Source organism: Cavia porcellus, unplaced genomic scaffold (assembly GCF_034190915.1).
Source record: "Cavia porcellus strain 051 isolate PalLab524CR breed Dunkin Hartley unplaced genomic scaffold, mCavPor4.1 scaffold_14, whole genome shotgun sequence".
NCBI classification, from domain to species: domain Eukaryota; kingdom Metazoa; phylum Chordata; class Mammalia; order Rodentia; family Caviidae; genus Cavia; species Cavia porcellus.
In genome coordinates this window covers 39,855,073-39,869,148 of record NW_026947497.1, presented here as the reverse complement: position 1 = coordinate 39,869,148, position 14,076 = coordinate 39,855,073, and the positions used below count along the sequence as shown (strand labels likewise).

Below are 14,076 nucleotides of genomic sequence, written 5' to 3'. Positions count from 1 at the left end.
CAAATCATAATGACAGGAAACTAGAATTAAATAGCAGAAGAATATCAGGAAAATATATTTATCTGAGACCTAGACAACATATTTCTACATCAGCTATGTAGGACGATAATGAAATGGTATTTACAGAAAATGCAGAGTATTTATATTAAGAAATAAGTTTCAACTAAATGAAAATTCTATCTTAGAAAACTAGAGAGTACATTAAACTAAAAGCAAACATCAGAGAGTAATAAAAAGCAAAGTAAAAATCAATACAATTTAAAATTAAATCAATAGAGAAAAATCACTAAAATTGATAACTAATTCTTTGAAAAGAAAACCAATGAAGTTGAAAAACCTCTAGCCAGACTGATCAAGAGGATTTTCATATCAGTAATGGAAGAAGATCCATCATCATGAATTATAAACATTAATATAATAAAAGGGAAATCTGACAATCTTATGAACAGATCAATTTGGACAAATTCTACCAGTTTCTTAAGTGACACAAGCAAATGTCATTTTTAAAAAGTTTTGGATAACCTTAATAATCCTGTGCTTGCTACTGAATTCATACATGAAAGCTACAAAGAAAATGCCAAGATTAGATGCTTCCCTAATGAGTTGTACAGAAATGTTGAAGAACAAATAGCACATTGTACAAACTCCTCCAGGAAACAGAATGAGAAGGAATATTTTCCAACTTGTCTTATGAAATGAGAATTACCCGATAGAAAATTGAAAATATAATGATAAATAAAGATCAACATTTTCCCAAACCTAAGATACATGAAAAAATAAGCAATTAAATATTTACTACTAGAAAATCTAATTCAGCAGTACAAAAAAGAAGTATATTAATGAGAGGCTTATCCCAGGAATATAAAACCAGATCACCATTCAAAACTTAACCAATATAATTTACTATTCTAACAGATTACAGAAGAAAAATATTGTAATTACTCAAATAATATTACAAATACGTTTGATAAAAATAAAACATGCACATTATTTAAATCCTAATTCCCTAAAAATACTCTAAGGAATTCAGGAATTGAACTTCCTTAATCTGAAAATGTGTACACACAATGATAAGAGCCTTGAGTCTTTGTCTCTAAAGTGGGAGTATAGCAAGAAGACCTATTCTCATTTTCTCCAAGACAAATCAGGGGAATTATAAATAAAGAGTTAAAAAAAAGGGGGGGGGGTAGATGGTAGGACATAGGAGATAGACTTCTCAGGGATGGGGAAGGAGAGAAAGGAAATAAAGGAAAGGGAATGTCAAGGTAGGTATCAAAAACCATCAATATGATTATCACATGAACATCCCAAACAAATATCATTATGTATTGTAAAAATATAACAATGAGGTAAAAAAAATACTGGATATATGATGCTCATGAATAAGGCAAGGAAAAGAAATAAAGGACCTATTGATTGAAAAAGAAGATACAAACTTTTTGTTTGCAAACAATACGACGGTATACATAGAGGTTTCCCAACTATTTCTGCAGAAACAGTTTAAAGTAGTGAATGAATTCCTTATGTATTTTAAGTTGTTGTCTTTGTATCAATAAAGCTGGAAAGGTGAATAAAGTACAGATATATGCTGCACCCCAGGGGACCTTAAAAATATTGTACGAAGTGAAAAGATCTCACATATTTTATTCTTTTCCTCATAGTATCTGGAGAACACAAAGCTGTAGGTGTAAGAATTGACCAGTGCTGGAGAATATGGAGAAAACAAAGGAGATGGGTTGGAGCAGCATGGTTACTTTTTTAGACAATTTAAGTATTCACAATTTGATTGCTGCATCATGGTGGCACAAGAATGGAACCCCAGCTGCTTGGGAAGATGAGGCAGGAGTGCCACAAGTTTGAGGCCAGCTAGTCCCCACCAAAAGAAAGAAATAATGTTTGAGATGTTACTCAGTGGTAGAACACTTGTCTAGCATGGCAAGATTCTGAGTTCAATCTTAGTCATACACTGAAACAATATATTAACCACTGTTAAAATCCTATCATTTTGTTTTGAAATTCTGTGTCATCATTTTTACTCTTATTTCATTTTGAAATAAAAAGTGTAAAGGTGTTTAATTGTACACTTGAAAGGACAGAAATGTAAGACATATAAATTGCACCTCAATAAAGCCATTTAAAAATAAAATTGAATTTACTGAAGTTATACAATATAAGACATACACATGAAAACCAACTGGGTATAATCCAGCAATAAAAATGACATACTGAAATTTCAGAAAATGAGTCAACAGAAAAGTATCAATGGGGTGAAGGTGTGGAATTCCAGCATCCTAAAAGGCTGAGGCAAGAGGATTGCAAGTTCTAAACTAGCAGGGTCAACTGAGTGATTTAGCAAAAGCATGTCTCACAGTAAACAACAAGCACAACAACCACAAAAAAGAGCCATCTACTCTAGCACAAAAAAAGCACATTTTAGGAATTACAGAAAATACATGAAGAGTTGAGTGTGTGTGCTTTAACTGAAAAATATTGACGGAATAAATTGAATGAAGTTTCTTTAAATAGAGAGCTATACCATATTGCTTGATTTAAAAATGCATTATTGCTAAGATGTAAATTTTCTACAAACTGATATATAGAATTAACATATTTATAATCAGTTTCCAGAAAACTATCTTAAATATCAAAGAGCTAATTCTAAAATCTGTATGGAAAGGCAGAAGGACTAGAATAACCAAAACAGTTTTGAAAAATCAGAACAAAAGTAGAGTAATTATACTACTTGACTTGAGAAATAGCAGCAGTTCAGTAAAAGAATATATAGAATAAACAGATAATAATACACACATATTTATTGAAAAATTTGCAAAAATGTAAATTGTTTTAAATGGTATTAAAACAGTTGATTCCCATGTGCTAAAAATCACCATCTTTGTTGGAGGCCCCTCTGCTTTGGTAGCAGTGGGTAATAGGACAGAGAAGAGGATGGAAGAGAAGTGTCATTAACATATTATGTGGCTTGGTTTTTACTATCTCTTTGCCAAATTCAGTTTCCACTAATGGGAAACAAGAGACAGAGCCTAAAAACAAGCAAACAAAAAGGCAATAAGATAGCCCCCCTTGTAAATATTGTATGGCAGGATCCTTCTGACATACAGGACACAGTACTTGATATGAATGTAACAAATTTGTATATAAAAGTTTGGGGACAGATGAAGGAAAAGATAAGGGATAAAAGGAAAAGAAGGGTAGAGAGAGGCACAGTGGGAAAGGGAGTAGGGAAGACAATACTGAGATACATGGTATTGAGAATGCAAGCAAAGACACAAAGCTAACACTGTACATGTGGAACACGCCCCACATTGGTTAATCCAATGGCAGCAGTGAATGGAGGGCATCGAGAGGTGAATGCACAGCGGCACCTCAATTTATGAACTTAATTCTTCCCATGATTCTGGCTACAGACTGTTGGATGAGAACCAAATCCAAGGAGGTTAGGCTCAGTGTTGACTTTATGGGGAAATTTGATTGGGTTCTCATACAATTTGGTTTGCAATCAGAATCATGCAGAGAATTGACTTTGTGAACCAAGGTACCATTACACTATCATTGTATGAAATCTTTCATAGGAAAGCATATTCATTCTTGCTCTGATATTACATAATGATAGTTGTAAAGGAAAGGAGATGACAGTTTGGGTTATGTATGGACTGGCATTCTTAGTTCATAGCCATACTCAATCAAATATTAGTTGACTATCACACATAATACCACGCAAAATGTTATGCATAATTCAGAAATAATATATTGCATTTGCCCTAAGTAGTTTACAATCTGAAAAGCAGAATCTAGAATATCTGCAAGAAAAATATAGTTTGAATAAAAGGATTAAGTTATATGCATTTGAGATTTTGCTTCCAGAGCATGAAAGCAATAAGCATTTTCTCAATGTTTTCATTTGCAATATTCTGTGCTAAATATTATAACGTTTATTCAGAAAGTTAGCCTCCTTTGCTTTACTTTCTTCTTTTTCCTTCCTTCCTAGGACATAATATTGTGTATACACACATGCTATTACATACTAATCAGTGTCTAAGTCAAGAGAGAAACAAGACAGATATCATGTTGAAAAATGAGATTGAAAACTCCATTTCAGAGATGAATAAACTGATGGCAAGAATAGCTCAGAATTTGTCATGAATTATATGAAAAAAGGTTAAGATACAGTGTTAACATTTACTCCAGGCCTCAAACTTTTAAAAACATTATTTTGATGGGTTTAATTCCCAGGACCACAGCAACAACTGTTCTTACAGTGAGGATAAAATTATAATTTATATGTTTCAAATACTCTTCATTTGATTGGAGAAATTTCTCTTGAAAGACAAACCTGTCAAGTTCAATTGGAAGCCAGATAAAAAATTAGCCAGAGACCAGGCGACTTTCACTCTGACTACAATATTACCATTCCTAATTTCCCCCCATCTGTGTTTCAGTTTTGATCCTTCTTCTTTTTCAATTTCTTTTTTTAAAGGCTATTTTCAATTAGGATTTCTAATTAGATTCTAAACTTGATACACATCTCTACTAGAAAGCAAATGGCCACAGCAGTAATTAAAAGGCAGCTGTCTATTTTCTTGGGACGAAGCAAAACTCTTTGTTTCTAAGTTTTGAAATCCTGCAGAATTTTTCATGACTTTGTCCTTCTATTTAAATAATAGCCAACTTAACTGAAAGGTGCTGAGCTATAAGAATGTCAGTGCCCTCTCTGACAAACACGTATGCTGAAAATGTCTCTTGTGGAATGAGGACAAGTGAGCTCAAATACTCTGAGTCCTCAGATGCTACTGCGAGTACAAAATCTCCACATTTTATAGGATGGGGAATCGTTCTTTAAAGTACTACAGAATGCATTAACTCCAGTCATTTACATCGCTTTAAGGCTTTTTTAGGAACGTAAATTATGAGGTTTTAAAAACCAACAGTTGACATTTTTGGTGTAAGAGAATATGAGTCAGATTAGCTGACACACAAACAATAATTTTTTGGTTTTTCCTTTGTTTGGACTGTAGGCACCATCAAGTTGGATGGATTATCCCCACTTTATCCAATTATGTAAGATAATTTCATAGGTGAGTTTCCCATGTAATGTGTCTTTCATGAATATGTGACAATTTAATAGTAAGTATTACTAATTTAATTTTTTTTTCACATTTCTGTCTAGGCCTAACCCAATTGAGGCTCTTACAACTGGTTTAAATTACAAATAGAAGTCAATTTTTCTTTAGGATATGAACAGTTTCCTATGTTAACACATTTTAAGACATCAATCTGGTATTATTATAAAATATTTTGCTAGTAACAGGAGAAACAAGATTGCATCTATTGTCAGTTTTACTATGCATTGCATGTTAGTTACTGAGACTGGCTTCTGTACCTTATTTAGGTTGTACGCCTCAACACTTCTCTTTGATGATTATTTTGCTGGTTTCAGGATTCTGCAAAGGAAAAAGGAACAAAATGTTAGTACTTGGTGTTTCATAGGAAACTTATAATGTTTTCATAGATATGATACTCAAATCCTTTATGCTGACCTTTATAAACTTAAGACTTTTCATCACCACAAGATCTACAGAATATATTTCTTTCTTATTTCTGACTTTATTCAGAAGGTCATAGAGCTCCTTTATAAGGGTTATTCCTTACCCTTGTTTACTGCTCACATGTGCTACTATGCCAAAACATATTTTAAATTTAAACTTTATTCATCGTAACCACTGGGCAAGAAAGAATTAACTAGCAGGGCTGCTTTACCAACTCCTGCACATTCCAAGACTGGTCTTTGATTCTTCTTAGGAAATGAGCTTCGAGCTATTTGTAGCCTGCTTAAGAGATTTGTAAAACTTACTTTTATGTATGAAGCCTTGGACAATGCTGTTCCACTCCGACCAGAGAACATTATCCTACAATGTTTCTTACAGTGAATATTTGCTTCTGCTAGAAGGAAAAGGGCACTGGAGTCAGTGGAGTTGAGGTGAGTTCCTCAGGGCTACACGCCTGTGAGAGTAACCTTACGTGAAGTTGGCTAAGCTTGTACCACATTTCACATACCACATTTTTTGCCCGGGAACCTTAGTAAGTTCCTATACGACTCCACTGGGTGGAGAGGTGTGAAAGTCTGTTTCATGAACCTTTTTACTTTGCTGATTTTAACCTGTATCCTTTCACAGTAGTAAAACATGGTCAGCACTGCACAGCTTTTCTGAGTCTGAGGAAATTATGGTAGCAAATCATGAAGCCTGGGGCTCAGGCTCATGTCAGACACTGCTCTGTGAGGCAGGTACTGTTATCATGCATGCTGTGTAGCGAATTTAAAGCTGAGGGAGCTCAGGTGGAACCCCAAACCTAGGTTAAGTGTCAGCATTTGAAGGTGAAAGCAAACTAAGCCCAGAGTTTGGTCATTTTATCACAATTCGTGTTTTTTTTTTTTATCAAAGTATTTGTCATTATAAGTTATTTAATAAGTGCATTAAAATGCTGCCTTCATTTTTCCTATGTTTATTGTGAGGAATGATCATTTTCAAATTATACACTTATTTTTGGTTACTAATATTCCATTGCATCTGTGAAAACAATCCTGTAACTTATTCAGTTTATTGTCTATCCCTTCTACCTTTTTCAAAAACACCTTTCCTCTTGTCCTGTTAAAAATGCAGATGTAATCATGACTATTCATATACAGGATCATATATCTCTCTCCACCTACAGGATCCAAAGGGAATTGGTTCCACAACTCCCCTGAGAGTATCATAAGTCTCAGATGCATTAGTCCCTTATCAAAGTGATGAAGTTTTTCCATATGCTCTATCCACATTGTCCCTAACCCTTAAATCATCTCTAGGCTATTTGTAATACCTAATACTGCAATGTAAATGCTACATACTATAAATGATACACTATGATATACTATATTGATCGGAAAATAATCTTAAGAAAAAAGGTCAGTGCACATTCAGTATGGAAGTAATCCTTTTATGTTTTCAATCCAGAGTTTACTAAATCCAAAAATGTATACGGATGTGAATATGGGTAAGGTGAGTTAAAAAATTATATATATATATATATATATATATATATATATATATATATATATAGTGAGTAATCTTTAATTCACACTGTCTAATTTAATTTGGGGAAAGAAAATATTACTACAGTTTTTCTTAAAATTTGTCATTGTTGGAGTATGACAGATCCAGATATACTTTTAAGATAAGAGTTTGAAAAGTTTCAGAGTAACAAAAAGCATGAAACTAGTCACTAAGTTGAAACTAAAAAAAAAAAAGCAAAGCAAATGTTGATTGCTAAACACAAAATAGAAAAATAATTATAAGGAAAAGTCCTGGACTTGCTTTTTTCAAGCTTTAGTTTTAGACAGACTTTACAAAAGACATCTTAGTCTACTTAGACATGATCCTTAGGTGTCTGAGATATAGCATTTGAACAAAACCCTAATTTATCTGTTATCCTTTTCAGATCCACAAGAGTTTAACATCATGTTCTGTTGTACACACAGAGCATGGAAGTGCTCATTTTAATCACCAGGACAGATCACACATCCTGATAGTTTGAGATGTCATCACATCTGCAAAGATGCACAGAGACAGAGGCTCCTGTGGTCCACAGTTGATAAGTAAGCCCTTGAATAGTTTTTAAAATGCAAGTAAAGCATGTAAAGGAAGTACAGCCTCTACAGAGTGATGGTTAAATAAATTGAAAGAAGCAGGATAACTGTGAAAGTCTAAAGAACAAAAAGTTTATGATGTTGAAAGTTCAACTGTCTCTCAGGAGCCTGAGCCTTTCAGGCTCATTTTGTTCTCATTAGGGTATTATCCATCACTTGTTGCTTCCATCATTCAGCAAGAACTGATGTTTACTCAAATCTACTGAAGTGTTCAATCATCTTAAATAAATATCCCGCAGAGTAAACGCAAACAAAAGGCCTCATTTAACACATATATCACTACTTTCAAAATAAATGATCAGATAGTACATTTGGATAAATTAGGACATAAAATTTTCTTTAAAAACAAAGGGTACAAAATTCTGCCTCGGGCAACTTCATAATTTTAAACTGAGCACTACTGGTTAGGGTTAGAATGTGACATAATAAAGCCTGAGGTTGCCTGCTTTGGGCTCCCACTTTATGCTATCGAGGTTGGTACATTCCTCGGTCCCTGTTCTCATCCTCTTTGTGATCCTAAACAATACATTCATCTCATTGAGTCTCACTTCCTACCCGGATGTATCGTGATGAGAATGTAACTATCATCAAAGTTGACTATTTCACTTTTACATGTTGCTTCACAGAAAAAACCTTGGGCTTTGAAGGTCTTATGTTCACTATACACAGCTTGGGCGACTCGGAACAAGGACTTCCTCAGTGAGAGATCTGGTATATTACACAAAAGGCAGCAATCGACAGGTGTAGCATTTAAAAGAGATTACAGAGACAGTACATTGTGTAAGTCAGGGAACTGTGCTATCTGACAGTCCTGATAGGTTCTGAGAAACCTAAAATTTTGCCCCATAGAAGGGCCAGTATCTAAATACCCTGTTTCACAGACCATGTGCATGTAGTTACTGAAAGCTATATTTAAAAACTATCTCTAAAATACCTGTAAAGATTCAATTCACTCTCCAAAAGCAAATGTTTAAAAACTTACTGTTTTGCCTATCTTTCATCTCTTACCACAAAGGCAAAACAGAATTTAGCTAATAGTGATTTGTGCTCAATACCGACTTCAGTACAACTGAAAAACTATAAAAAGTTTTGTAACAATTAATGAAATTATCCCAGCAAACTCCCAGGATGCAAGGTAAATTATCAACAATAACTTTTCTACTTAAGAGCAATAAACAGTAATTTTTTTTCAAAATAAATAGATACAATCCCAATTGCCACAATAATATCCTAAATCATTATAGTGGAGACAACAAAAATCAATAAAATACTTATGAATAACCCTGTAAAAATTACAAAAAGCTATAAAGAGAAATAGGCAGCTATTACATATGTGTGAGTGAGGAAATATTTACAATACAAATATCAATTCTTTCAAGTTTTAATTTATATTTTTAACATAATCCAAATAGAAATTCTTGTGGGAGTAATTTTAGAGCCCTTTAAAATTTTTGAAGTGAATTGGCAGAAAAAGTTATGGATTATAATGAGAACTCTAAATATGAATATTACTGAGAAGTTTTGCTGTAATGATAAAATATATGATTATGGTGTATTTAACAGTACAGACATGGCTCTGAAATTGATGTTCAAGTTATTATGAAAATAAAAGTATTCCAGAAACATACACGTTATTTATGTTTTAATTCAACAAATACATTGCCAGTCAAACACTGTGCAATGTTCTGGTCACTAAAGGGACACACACAATTTCTGTGCCCTTCTATTAAATTTGATGAGAAAATTTAATAGTTACTTTTATTGCAGGAAATATTAAAATAATTGGAATAGGAATACATACATGTGCATAAAAAGGGGAATTAAAATTACTGTATAATAAAATAAGAGTCACAAATAGACAAAACATTAAGGAATTGTCACTTAACTTTTGCAAGTCAAGTGTATTCCAAGAGATCTAGATATAAATCCTAGATGTATTACGGGAATAAATGAAAATTTTGCAACATACAAATAAAGATATATGAGGTTGATTACCGGCATTTTTGGAAAGCTTTTATGTGCTTCTGACACTGAGTACTAGAAGAAATTACAAAGAAAATGCCTGACAGATTTAACTGTGAAATAAACTACCTATATTAAAAATTAACAAATAGAAAGTAGATATAAAACTGCCTGCATCTAATGTAATACACCAAAGTCTATTTTTGCACAAATACTAAATATCAAATGAAAAATAGTCAAAGAATACTTCTCATTGAGCAAATGACTCATTAATGAACATATGGAAGAATGTTCAACCTCATTAGTACTCAAGGAAACAATCATTAAAACAATGATTGAAAACATTTCATTTTAAAAAATGGAAGGAATATGTGTTGCTGTTTTGAGCTTGCTTTGAATGCTGCCTTCCTGCATCCCCAAGGGTGTTTTCTGAAAATACTGAAATATTCTTACTCTGTACCAGCATATTTAGGAAGCATTCTAACCATATGTAGTTAGTAGACGATGCTCTTTTCAGGCACATCATATTTCAACAGCCAACAAACGAGAATAGTGTTAAGCAAATGAATGTTAAATACTCATCATGGCCTTACAGGTATCACAGCCAGCATGTGCAACAAATGTAGTAAATGTGATGAATGTGGAATAGATGGATAAAGGCACTTGTTTCTTCCAATAAAATCAATGAAAATATGGTACTGGTGTTTCAGATAATATGTTTCCATACCCTTCTACCTAGTAATTCTAATTCTATGTTTCTATTTAGATGAAGAACTCCAAACTAGAAAAATAAAGTATACACAATGGATTTCTACAACATGACTAAGTAGAAAAAAATTGAAGCAACCTTAATGCTTAATAATATAGAAACTTGGAATAACCTTTTATATAAACAGTATATATAAACAGTAAATATAAACTGTAACTACAAACTGTTATATTAACTTGGTGGCATGTTATGGCATCATTATAAAGATATGCACCAAAAGTTTAAAACACATTTAAAAGGCATATGCCAAAATGTTAAATCTAAAACACAGTTTTTGAAGTGGTGCATTTTACTTATAAATATTTGGTAGTATATTATGGAATAAAAATCCCACCTTCCTATGTTTTTATCTCTGTGATCAAGTTACTTAGCCATTATAAGCCTATTGTCGCACTTATCAAATAGTAAAGTAATAACCATATTGTCTATCCCCAAATGCTATTTTAATTAATAATTAAATTAGAATTCAAGCATTGTTAATGGACATAGTCCATTAACTCCATGGGTCAGTAGAAGTGTCTGGAAGTGTTCCACAACTCCACTTGGAGAAAGGAAGACTGGGCAACCATGTTCTGTGCTTGACAGTGCAGCAAGTTTTTCTGAGTTATCTCTCAGAGTTATCTCTCATTCTCTCATATAATGAGTATTCGGTGATTACAGTTACAGGTTTCATTTCAGTTATCAAACAAAACACCAAGCCTATGCATAGCAGGAAGTTCAGCTGGCAATACATCACGTGATGGTAATAGCTGTGTGGGTGGTCGGGTTAGCCAGAGCCTTTGGAACATCTTTCTTCATCTGGGAAGTGCCCCCCCCACCCCGTCTTACAAGTTGATACATCACCAGGAGAGATGCCAGAAAGCCATTCCTCAGTCTTGAGGCAGTTAGTGTACAAGCATGTGGCCTCGTCACCTCTGATGTCACCCTGTAGAGCTTCAGCCCAGAAACATATGCTTCACAGAAGCCATCTGGCAGTCAGCTCTGAGTGCTGACACCTTGGCCAGCTCTCACTGGCAGTTGTGATAGAGGCTCCACTCTTGGGCCCAGCGTCAGTATTGCGGTCAGAGGTGCCAGGCCAGAGAGCTTTCCCCAGAGCACTGCTCATACCTATGTGGTTGGAGGTGGTGCTCTCTAGAGGGTGTCCTCCAACCCTGACATCTGTTCCTTATTTTATATGATCTTAGACACATCTGCCTCTATTAACTCCTTCTTTCACAGTAGCAGAGCACACACATAGATGTGTGTCCATATACACACACAACACTCGTTTATGATCACATTGATATAAAGACATTATATTACATTGCATAATTCTTCAATTTAAAGTTATCTTCCCTTTAAAGTTTAAGAAGAAATTAAGATACTTTTATAGGCTCCTAAATGCACCGTGGGCTTTAGTATCAGATTCATGTGTCCACTGGATAAGTCCACCCTGTTGAATGTCTTCAGATGAAGTTTCTCACTTTAAAATAGTTCAAATATATTCTACATTTTCAATTAAGAAACCTGATTGCAACACTATAGTGTACAGATTGAAAAACTACAGTGAAAATTTTTAACATTTTTCACTTTAGAAATTCTCACATTTATATAATATATATATTAAAGCGAAAATAATGCATTTATAAAGGCAGAAGAAAATGTGATCAATTAATGTACCATTAAATAAAATCAAATGAGAACCCACCCACATCTCAGAATCTCAAGCCAGGTAGATACTGCAAGGATCACTGGGGGGAAAATGAGATTAGGTCTAATCACTCATCTGGCATTTAAATGTCCTTTATCTCCTATACTGACCAAGTTGTCACCTTCAGCAATATTCGGCTAGGTAAGATATTATCTCAGGAAGCAAATCAGAATCTCCCTTACAGTTGGTTAAAAAGTTCTTCTTGAATATCAATCCCATTTCTGAAATACTCTTTTCCCTGCATACATCTCCACCATCTGAATATTCTTTAGATTCACTTTTAGATAATTTCTGTCAATCCTTGGAATTACTCTGTAGCTTTCCAACTCAAAAGACCTTCACATGCTTGTTCCTTTTATTCTGTGTCACCCTATAATTCCCGCCCCTGCCCCCGTAAGCTTTTGCAGACAAGCAGGTATGGGAATCTCTAAGGCAGAGGTACTTTCTCCTATAGCTTGAGATCACAGGGCTTGTCGCTTTCTTGACTCTCCTAAGAAACACAATTTCACTAGGACACAGTTAAAAAGGAATCTGCAATCCAATCCAAAATGTAGACATTTAATTTCTTTTTTTTTTAAAGCAGCAAACAAAATCAAACAGTGAAACATGAACACAGCTTAGAATACTGCTTCTCAGTCTTGGTTATATTACTTAATGCTATGGCCTATAAAATCCAAGTCCAGCCTCTCAGTTCCTTTCCAGATATAATTTAGATGCTTAATCTTTGATGATTTGATTTCTAATAAAGATTTAGATTCCTTAAGTCATTAGCTAAGTGAAAAAGTAAAATTAATGAAACTGCTGATCAATGTCATTTCATTTCTATCTATAATTTTCTTCTAACCAATCACCCGAGGAAGTATTACATGCACTTAGAACAAAAAATTGGATTCTTATAAAAGTTATGGTGACACTGTTTTGTAGTAATCAGCTATGAAATAGCAGCCACTTAAGCCTAAAATTGTTAAGTCATGGATCTAATTTTTGGTTGATGAGAACAGGAAGGGAGGGAGGGAGCTCTGTTTTATGAAATCCTTCATAAAACCAGACTTGAGGGAGAAAACACAGCATTACAGAGCGGTGACTTATGCACCCTGCTTATGGATACTGCAGCAGGGAGGCTAGGAAAGAGCAGAAGAAGAACTCGATGGGTCAGTAGAAGTGTCTGGAAGTGTTCCACAACTCCACTTGGAGAAAGGAAGACTGGGCAACCATGTTCTGTGCTTGGCAGTGCAGCAAGTTTTCCTGACAGCTGGACGTCTCCCATCACAGTCTACTGCAGTTAAGCTTGTGGGGCCCATAACATATTTGTCTATTCCAATGCCAGAGGCAAAATGAATGACTGGTAAATAAATGTGGTAAAACTGGCACCTGAAATAACTGACAACAAGAGGATCATCAGAAGAGTGTGATGATTATTTGCAGCAAGTACCTAAGGGAGAATAAACACAAGAATCCAGGAGGAAAGAACATTTGGATGAGAACAGCAGAAACATTATTGCAGTAAAAATCATATTAGAAAAGAAAAACTGGGAAGTGTTTTTCCATAATCTTATAACAAAAGTTACAAATGCTCCTCAAAAAATACATGTGGGGCATTTGATTACCTTTCCTCTTCCATTCTTCCCCTTTAGTAGGTATCTACAAGGAGTTTATCTTGCTTTATGACTGCATTTAACTTCAGGCTGGAGATACCTTCCATCAGGTTCTTAGTGCCAGCCGGCAATTTACCAGCCCAAAAAAAATCCTCACAATGCTTGCATCATTCTCATCCACTGGAATTCTCTTATTTATGATGTTGAAGGTTGTTGCCCATTGTTTACTGATATGTTATATAAATGTGTTTTTTAAAGTTTTTCACACTGTCAAGCCTTTCTCTATACAGATGGCAATTAGAATGCTTATCTAGTAATGCTTCAAAAGCAAAGTAGATTTATACATTAGGTTTTTTTT

At 34.2% G+C, this 14,076-nt stretch overlaps 1 protein-coding gene across 6 annotated transcripts in view; it reads right to left on the bottom strand.

Moving 5' to 3' along the window:
- Positions 1-14,076, bottom strand: part of Inpp4b (inositol polyphosphate-4-phosphatase type II B) — a 765,962-nt gene that overhangs the window by 410,383 nt on the left and 341,503 nt on the right. For 5 of the 6 annotated variants that reach the window (XM_063260829.1, XM_063260831.1, XM_063260834.1 and 2 more), the window contains exon 3: positions 5,399-5,459. The gene's annotated coding sequence lies outside the window, so the exon portion shown is untranslated. Of the gene's footprint in view, positions 1-5,398; positions 5,460-5,869; positions 5,890-14,076 lie in introns of those variants that run through there. The other variant, XM_063260830.1, reaches the window with a different exon arrangement.